Raw genomic sequence first — 10,539 nt, forward strand, 5'->3', positions numbered from 1 at the left:
ATGGATATCCCATTTCGGTTCTGCAGGGCCATACTGGAACTGTGACTGCTATTGCATTTAGTTCAACGCTTAGTGCAATTTACCAACTTTTATCATAAGCCCCATTCTAAGATTTATTGCTCTCTGATGTTGCTTCCCTCTACTTGGTTGTTCTCTATGTGTGAAATGATTCCACTGAATAGCATGATTTGGAAACATTTTCGTGTAAAGTAAATCCCTAATACTATGCAGTTTGCAACTCTTATCAAGTTTTCATAAATAATTATTTGAAACATGTTGGTTGTGGTTGTTATTTTATCACTTGGCATTTAGCGAAATAGTACTTGAAACCCCTTTGTTGTTACTTTGTCCTCAATCTCATTTGTAGGTCATCAGATGATGAGACTTGTCGAATTTGGGATGTTAGGTCCTCCCAATGCCCTCCACGAATATTCATGCCAAAACCTTCGGACCCTATAACAGGTTAGATGCTGCTACCTAGAGTGTTGCTGAATTGATTACGTACAGTTTGTTTTGATAATTGCAGATGGTCATTTACATGAGAAGGTAACTTTCATTTTCTTTCTCTTTTGACTGACCAACAAACTATTGTTGCTGCCTATATTATTCAACTTTAGTGTTTCTTTATTTCACTGTTAAAAATGTCATCTGTGCAGGAGAGGTTGAAACGTTGTCTTAGGAATGCCTTGGCTAAGAACCGGATGGTTGCATTTTTGCTTGTTGATAACCCACAGAATTCCGTGACGAATAGCACCTAATAATTAGTGCATAGATATGTGCTTTTGGACATGCATCATCCATATCCTAGATTAGTATAATTGCTCTAGATAGTAGGTTTTTGCCTTAGGATTAGTATCAACCAACATTTATCAAATTTGAAAAAGAGTCAGAAGAAATGGTTCGATCCTCTTATTTTTATTTCTCGAACCGAGAGATCCATGAATCGGGATCCTGATGCATATAGATACAAATGGTCCAATGGGAGCAAGAAGTTACAGGAACATTTGGAACATTTCATTTCTGAGCAGAAGAGCCATTTTCATTTTCAAGTAGTCGATCGATTACGTATTAATCAATATTCGATTGATTGGTCTGAGGTTATCGACAAAAAAGATTTGTCTAAGTCACTTCCTTTCTTTTTGTCCAAGTTACTTCTTTTTTTGTCCAAGTTTCTTCTCTTTTTGTCTAACTCACTTCCTTTTTTCCTTATGAGTTTCGGGAATATCCCCATGCATGTACTTTGGCTGCAATGACAGATTGAATATTGGTATTTTTGTACTGGGATTCCAGATTTGATGAATATATGGTATTTTGCAATTTTCAGATTACATGTTCGTCACACAACAAGAATACAAATATGTTTCACCTGAAATACGAGGCAACCACAAAATCAAAGCCAAATATGTCATTGGATCAACTTAACAACCACAAAAATCAGGAAAAATTTGTTGTTGGGAATCAATTCAGACAACAGAAATATGTCTTGCAAATATGCTTCACACAATAGTATTTAAAAAAGACAGTGGTTGTTTTGTTTATTAGACAATACAATACTGTTGTGTGAATGCTTTTAAAGATACAGATCACAATGTTCCCAAAATGCAAAACTCATCAGACAACACAAGACTTTTATTTTTTTATGTCGTCTGATGCCCCCAAGAGACGACACCGTACTAGACGACATATTTTAGTTCGCTCAAACGACAGAACAGTTATGTCGTCTGAAGACCTTTTTGGCATAGTGAGTTTTTCATGTACCAGCTTGTTTGTGATTTAAAGTATATTCATACAGGTTGGTATTTCAGACAAATTATAGTAGTGTCTGCTGTTTCAGTGATTTAATTCCTTTTACTTTGCATTTCTTGGAGCAAATGTATTCCATCGAGATTTAAATCCAAAAAATATCCTCACTAATGCTGACTGCAAATAAAGATATGAGACATTGGGCTTGCTTGAGTATCTTTTAATGATGCCCCATCTGCTATTTTTTGGACTGTAAATTGCCACCAAACAAATATGAGAATGTCTATTGTCAGAAGTTTTTCATTTGCCTATAAACGATAATGGCTGCAGACTAAGCTTTTTTTGTATCTGTGAAGGATTATGTAATTTATGTTGCAACTCGATGGTACCGAGCCTCTAAACTTTGTGGCTCATTTTTCTCAAGAGTAAGTTTCATTTCACTATTGAGAACTCTGATATAGATATAATCTATAAATTTTTTATTTATTTTATTTATTTGAGGTTTCACATGTTACTGAGATGGCTCATGGGAACATGCATAAAAATTGATGCTTCTTTATTAATTTGTGATCTTGAAAAGCCGCATACTCTTGTCCTGCTATTTTTGTTCAATGCTATGATTTATGCTAGACCTTTTCAGAAGTTGCACAGCTTGTACACTTGTGTCTGGTGAAAGACAAGTTATAAATATCATCAAACATTCATGTTCAAATTAGCTTCATTCAGGATGCAGCGATGATTCCAAACATGCCTTGACTGAATTGTGTAGTAGTATGGTCGGTATAATAGTACGTGCTTCATCTTATTAAGTGCTGCATTGATCATATAATTTGCATACTTGTGCAGTTTGCTAGTCTGCTACAATCTCTATTCAGGAAGTATGTGTATAAAGGTAGTTGATTTCATATTGGAGCGGGTTGGACTGTTGGACCAAGTGCTGCTAAAGTACTTAGCTTTTTCATGTATTAATGATCCACTGAATTGAAGTTTCGTAGTTGGATATAGTAACTTATTCTATTGTAACATAGAAGTACTTATTCATTAATGGGATTGCGATTACTGTTTTAATCTTTGATATGGTTTCTAATACATATTGGAGTACTTTACTGTTGCAATTGCCAAGGATTGATTTGAATCTATTATGGGTCAAGGAAATGGAAAAAAAAAAAAAAAGGTCATTGGCACAAATGTAAGTGTCCTCAAGAGTGTGTGTATTTTTACTGTAATACTTGATACAGAATCTAGATTTGTAGTGTAGAGAGACTCATGGGACCTACTCTTTTATTTGGGGACACTTAAGATATATGTGTTCCATTTAGCAATAGGAACACTAAGAATAGGCACACATATGACATGTGTCTCTATAGCTCAATGGGGACACATATTTGTCCCTCTAGGTATCAAAAGGCACACATAAGATGTGTCCCCTTAGGCCATTTTTCTAGTAGTGAATATCGATTACGGAATTGGTGCGGACTATGAGAATTCACTACGAGAAATCTTGTCTTCATTGTGTGTTAAGTACTTGCTATTGTTTGTGTGGTGTACACAGTACTCTTGCTTTGTCCCAAGCGCAGACGGGAACTTATTGGATGCTGATTAAACTTAGAAGAGTGGTCATAAAATACTACTACTACTTTGATTCAAAGGTGGATGAGAGGTGGTCTAATGGTCTCTCCCCTAAGAAATCTTGCTATTGATTTTACAAAGGCTATGCATATCGGATTACCTTGTGTTTCCCCAAGTATGTGTTCTTGGCGAGCTGCTGTGGAGATAGGTGTTGCTACCAATAGTTGCCTTCCTGGTCCTCAACTTCTATGGCTTTTGCTCATCTCTCTTCCCACTATTATATTATTTCCTTCCACATTGAAGATCAAACTTGCTTTGTGAGTGATGGTAATTGGAAACTTGTTTCATTGGAATCATATGCTAGTGATATTTTATATTTCCTCGAGTTTTTTTTTTTTGTTGGGGGGGGGGGGGGGGTGTTTATTGTCTTGGGTCTATTGAGGGGTGGCTAATCATGGCTAAGATTATCCTATTGTCAACTTCTTCTAATCTATGGTGTATTGAATCGGAGTCCCTTGGTCTGTTTGGGATTTGATTGATTGAGCTCAGAAATGCTGGTCCAAGGGGCAGAGACCTCCGTGCCTCCTCAACACCATTAAGGTACTTCCCTCCATTTCACACCACCACTGCTTTAACCATGTTGGAAAATTTGGTTGATGGATGCTACTTGAGTCACCATATTTTGATTCTCCTACAAAATCACACGAATACAACATATATTAATAATAAATAATTATAATAATATTATTGTCATACTAGATTAAATAACAAGGATTATAGAACTTATCTCTTGGATTTATAGGCTTTCGAAAGACACATTACTCGAAAAAAGTTTAAGGTTGAGGCTTGTAAACACTGCCCTTAAGATCGAGTAGATTTCGCCATTCGGAGACAATGTCTCGATGTAGCAGATTTATGGCGCCCTACCCTCCAGGGTACAACAATCTCGATCCTTGTAGGTGTACACTCACAATACTTGGATCGTATCGAATAACTTGAAACTAGCTTTCTTTGGTGGAATAGATAAATTAAAGGAAACACATGAATACTTTGTAAGGAAACAAAGGAGATTGAATTTCTTTTGTATGTTTTTATCTGGAAAGCTAGGGATTATATATATGACATGAATGATCAATGCGATGATAATTTAACAATAGCAATTAAGCTATGTAACTTATGTAACCGAAAAGAATATTATGACATTGATTAGGAAGAATCAAAACGTCAAATATGAATGACATTTAAACTCTGTAACTTATGTAACACAAAAGCAATATATATATTGACATTGGTGAGTAAACCAAAACGGAAGAAAGCAAATAAAGAACCACCATAATTGTAGACTTGAACAAATGAATGATATATGAGTAAACTGATGAAATCTTTGTGTCAATCACAATCAAAGAGAGTTAATGACTATTGCCATATGCAATTAAAGGTCCAATAGAGGTTTCAAATATAGCTGGTATTTTGAAATATTCTAACTAAATTCCAACAAACCATTTCCTGTACTTATTAGGGTTCTTAGCCAAACCTCCACTATTCAACGATCCAATTATTCACTGTTTCTTCTTACAACTGTTCACTTGTGAAATGTGATCCTAAATCCTCGTATTGTATATCTGCATCACTTGAAGGTTCAAACTGCGGACATACATCTCCCCCACCCTTCACACTTCTAAGCGTTGGCCAGGTTTCTCTCTCTGCCCCTGGCTTCTGTAATTGTTATATTTCTTAGGCTTCTGTAATATGTGAAATTGGAATCCCTCTTATTTTGATCTTGTATAGTTTGGTAATGATTATCTATTCTGGGAAATGGGGAATTGAATTGTATCACTGCTGGTATGTTATTGTAGCATTAAGTTCATGATTCTGTTATTCTGTTTCGAGTCTGCAAAAAGATGAAACTTGGAGAGTAAATGTTCGGATACAAGTGTGTGATCTTGAGAATGGTTATCTGTGCCGAACCATGGAAGCACTTAATGTTCCCATGGCTGACACACCAGTAAGAAATTGCTCTATTCCTTGCTGATCGCCAGCCCTCATGTCAATGTTTTAGTATTAGATTTGTATCAATATATTCATTAACAACAGTCAATTAGTTAAGCAGCTGCTGAGTGTTACGGAACTTGAGTAAACAACATCTGTTGAGATAGTGATCTGAAGGGTTTATATAAGGAGATTTGTAGCCCATTGGTGTTTCCATTTCCATAGCGTTGTGATTGTCTGTACTCTCTATCTTGCAATAGAATTATATTAGATGGCCAGCTTCATACAGTTAAATCAAAGCATGCATTCTTTGTGTTGGGTGCTGCAACCGATTTAGTTTGCCTGTTTTTCAATTTTTCAGTCTTTCACTCACTGTCCCTTTGCCTCTTCGTATCCATTTAATTACTGAAAACTGCGTGTCTCATAGCATAGATAGGTTCTTTATATTTCCTTTCGGTTTGGAACTAAGTTAGACAGCATGCTTAAATATGCATGCAACTCACTCTTGCGTATTAATTCGAGGTACCACTTTTGTCTGGACATTGCCATCTAGCTGTTTGTTTCTCCATCCCCAACCTCTTTGACATAAAGTGAATTGAACTTTGATCTGTTTTATCTTTTGTTTCTCGATTTTCTGCATTATAATCAAATGTTATCTCGATTCAAATGAAACTGTTGTATCTTCATCATAGGAAGCCTTCATTGAGCATTTAATTTCTTTTCATTGTGGTAGGTCGTCACCTTTTGGGAAGGGGAGATTGTTGACACCAAGAATTATACTTTCTTCACTGAGAAGTGGGAAGCAACGTATGGCTTTTTGTTCTTTTATCTACAATTGAGAATAGACCCATATTTAGCTAGTTGTGATGGTGAATAACAATCAAATGCTTGTGTAACTTGTGACAGACACGATGGTGATATAAGGCACTGGACCAAATTTCCTTCTTTTTCTGCTCTTTTGGTAAGCTGAGGAGTCTTAATGTCGTCTTTCATATATGAAGTTCTGTTGTCTCCTAGCTAATTCCACATTTTACGGAGCCAAGTGGAAGTTGATGGTGGCAAATCATTAGATCTCAGCAACTATCCATACATATTCATGGTAAGTTTGTAACTGGTCTAAATGCTTTATTACACCTGTCAATCAGCAAAAATTAAACATCAAATGAAATTGAGTTCTTTGATTTGATGGTGCAGAGACGGAAGAAGCAATACTTCGTGAATGTTGGCACAGACTCCGGTTTGACTATAGCTGGCTTTTACTATGTGTGTTTCTCATGCAGTGATGGCTCTATCAACGGCTTCTATTATGATCCTAATAGCAGGTAGCTTTCCTTCATTTTGTTGTTGGTCTATGAATTTGACGTATTGTAACTCTTTGCTTTGTTCAAAATATAGAACGCTATTGATTTCTTCTGTTTATGATGGGGATGTGCTTATGCTTAGGAAGTAAACTATCACTTTTAATACCATTCACTGTTTTCTGGTTTTACTTTTTCACCTCATTAGTACATTGCAACTTATTGACTGAAATGCTATTTGAACGAACTTTCTGCCCGTTCCAGAATCTTGAGCTGAAAATCCACAACTGAGGGAAGATTAGGATTCAGTTTTTCATCCTACGAACTGCAATAGTATTTGTCATACATATACTCTGTGTTGTACAAGCATGGTAGACGTTAACAATCTGTAGATTCTTTTGTGTTAGTAATGGTACTTCACGGGCTATGTGGTGATTGCCATATACTAGTGACTTCGAGTTGATATGAAATCATGCATTTGATCGTGAATTTTTGATTAAGTGAGAAATACAGGAAAGTTTAGTTCTTTCCCTATGATTCTTGGCATTATATGTTAGAAAATATGGACTTAACATTATCTGTTTTACATTAAGAATAAAACCAATTGATTTATCTTTATATAAATAACAAGAAGTATATAATCATAACTCTAATTCTAGTCATCTATTGAGAAGTATGTCTCTTAATAGAAGTAGGAAGCTCATTAGTAATTAACCTGAATTACATCGAGTATTTGTGATAAACAATAAGTCTCCTATCAAGATAAACATGAAGCAAGTATTGGACTCCTTATGGGATGAGTCCAGGTCGGGTTTATTGGCCAATATAAATAGGGAGTAAAGTCCCTGTATTCATCACCAGTTTTTAGCATATTGTTCAGCCCCATTCTGAAGCTTTTGGTGTTGACATACAGAAGGCTTTCTGCTCAAGTTCTGCAGCTATTCAATCCTTGGTCCAAGCTGCTCAAGATGTCGAACCTAGGCCAAGCTGCATCTACATGGATCCAGAGTGTTATTGATCCAGGTGGAGTCCTAGTTCCACTAGGAAAACTATTATGCAGTTTCTGTGTGGATGTTGTGCAGTTGGTTTTAATTTTTCTTGTATATGTGTTATATCTTATATGTGTTGATCTTGGTTATTGATGTATGTTGTTGTTGCATCATGTGGTTTAACATTATCTTTAGTATGTTTAGCATTTAATCTTCTCCAGTGCGGCGGTGCCTACGAGGGACGACCTAGTAAGCAGTAATTGGGGATGTCAAGCCCAGAATATTACAAGTAAAGAGAATTGGGCTTAGCCCGTGTTGCCACTATGCGTGTAAAACTACTATAGTAAGGTGATTCTAGGTGAGGAGAAATACCCTTAAGTAGCGATTCTGTGTGAGAAGTAATTCTCTAAATGAAAATCTGTGTGAGGAGAGATCTCCTCAAAGCGAATATGGGTGAGGATGAATCTCCTTAAAGCGAATTTGGATGAGGAATATTCCCTTCGAGGAAAATCCGAGTGAGGAGTGAAATTCCTAAAGACGAATCTGGATAAGGAAAATTCATGATGAAGCAATTTCAAAAAGTAACTCATTCACTTCATCTTTTTCAATTATATGGGATTTGCCTCAATTATATTAAAGTTTCAGACAAAGAGAATAGACTATTAAGTTATTATCCCCTTTATAGGGGAAACAGTCGGCAGCTCTAAAAAGATCTATAACTGTCATGTTTATCACTACAATTCGTATTATATGGGTCATAATATTAGGGGTCGTCAATGGATAGGGTAGGGCCGGCCCTACCCTAAATTAATGGGCTCGGGTCGAGCCAGGCAGGGCCAATTTTTATTTATTTATTTTTTTTTCCGGGAGGGCCAGGGCCAGATTTCTCTGAAAAATTAAGGCCCAGGGCCTAACAGGTTTTTTTGGGTGGGCAGGGCTGAGCCCATTATATTTATATGTCATATTATTTTGTTAAAAAAAATACAAAAAGTTATGAAAAAATTATGATACGTTAATGATTGACCAAAATAAAATACAAAATAAAAAATTGAACCCTCCTCCCTACCCTTGCCTCATGCCCAATGGACAGGGCCAAGATGGACTTTGCTGTGGGTCGGGCTGAACTTTTGCCCACTGGTCCGGGCGGGTGCCTATGGGCTTTTAGGCTTGTGGGCCAAATGATTACCCCTAGGTCATATGTCTTAGTCTGATTATTACATTTTTATAGACCAGCGAGCAGCTTTTCAACCACCAAGAGTCTCTTTTTGGATTTATATGTAATTCCAATAAATTAACTTTTTGAAATACGATATATTTTCTCTTATATCCCTAATATTTCCCCTTTTCAAAATTCCGATAGATATGTAGATACAAAGATTTAAATCATTGACATATAATTAACATGCAACAACAAGTGAAAGTTTTGCATTTTCGAGTTTGGAATTGACATTGACAACAATGAAATATTAAAAGGGGGTTATAATTTACATTTTACAAATTGCATCGTTTGGATGGAAATTCAGTTAAAATGGCAATTTTTGTTAGCAGACAATCATCCAATCACCAAGGCCTCATGATCAATCATTCATGAGTTAAAACGATCACATACGTCGTGGACCCAACTCAACTAGAAGAGTGGGGCTCTCCTCCCACGTTCAGCCATCTCATTCTCAACTTTAATGCAAACAACGTTGATCTTACCTGTATAGAATGCTTAATAACCCTACATTGAAGGCGATGGATGATGAAGATGATGATGATGATGATGGCAGCCATTAATTCGTATAAGTAGCTCACAGAGCCATCCTCGTATAAGTCACGTAAGAGCAAGTATTGGAAGCCTCCTATGCACAACAAGCTAAAATTAAATGTTGATGGCGCTTTCTTGCCATCCTCAACATCAAGGGGTGTTGGAGTCTAGGTGTTCTAAGAAATGTCGTTGGTGAGTTTATAGTTGGCTTCTCATATCATTGCAATCATGTTGCCTTTGCACGATATGTTGAACTGTTGGCGCAATCAAATGGGAGTGGAGCTACTTCAGTAGATGCAAGTTACCAATGTTGATTTGGCAAGTGATTGTTTGCTAGCAGTACAAGCTATTTCAGCCACTGAATTGGACATTTCTAAACACAAAAACTTGATCTGTGATTTTTAAGCTTGTTTGAAAACCATTCCAGGACTAACAGTTGCTCATATACTTGAGCTACAAACTGTGTTGCCCACATATTAGTTAGTTTAGCTTATGAGTCCAGTATGAGCGATATTTGGCATAACAATGCTCTGATTGTAATCATCTTGATTTATCAATACAATTCATTTTTTACTAAAGAAAAAAAATTAAAATTTGAAAATAACACTTGAGGATTATTTTCTACCAATTATATTGGTGTTAAATGAGGATTTCCTACTTAGGAACAGCAATCAAACCAATGAAACGATCCAAATGCTTCAAACTTTATTTTTCTGTAATTATGTGTCCCTTTATCTGCTCTCACGTCTTTAATAGAATTTACGATTACTATGAACCTTCGATTATAACTTGAGTTTTTCTATTGGAACCTTCAAATTTACTCACTTGACCTCTATGCTTTTTACACCTCTGATCAAATTTTCAAATACTAAATTTACTCACTAAACCTCACTAAAGTTCCTCAAATAACCTCACTCATGTAATTTGCAAACAAATTATTATCTTTAAAATAAAAAATTTAGTCATTTCAATGATTTAATCACTTTATAAATCTTAACTAATATACATTTCTTAATCAAACTTGAGTTTCAAAAATTAATGTCTAATCAATAAGAAAATGCCATGGACTATTATGTTTTTTTTTTAAATTTTTTTCTCTATTTTAGCTGTGCAAAAAAAAAAATGAAGAAATCATTTGTTTTTATTCTCAAAAAAAAAATCATTCATTTTTTAATGTTTTTTTTTTTGGTATTTTTTGTAC

General features: G+C 35.6%; 1 long non-coding RNA gene across 2 annotated transcripts; it reads left to right on the top strand.

The window, feature by feature from the left end:
• Window positions 1–4,845: 4,845 nt before the first annotated feature.
• LOC112195131 lies at window positions 4,846–7,800 on the top strand. 2 transcript variants are annotated; one of them, XR_002934368.2, is made up of 5 exons: window positions 4,846–5,005; window positions 6,035–6,108; window positions 6,208–6,400; window positions 6,496–6,623; window positions 7,513–7,800. It is a non-coding gene; the product is annotated as an uncharacterized LOC112195131 (long non-coding RNA). The 2 variants fall into 2 exon arrangements; XR_005808315.1 differs by having other exon boundaries at window positions 7,516–7,800.
• Window positions 7,801–10,539: the final 2,739 nt, after the last annotated feature.

This window comes from Rosa chinensis, chromosome 3 (assembly GCF_002994745.2).
Source record: "Rosa chinensis cultivar Old Blush chromosome 3, RchiOBHm-V2, whole genome shotgun sequence".
Lineage (NCBI taxonomy): Eukaryota > Viridiplantae > Streptophyta > Magnoliopsida > Rosales > Rosaceae > Rosa > Rosa chinensis.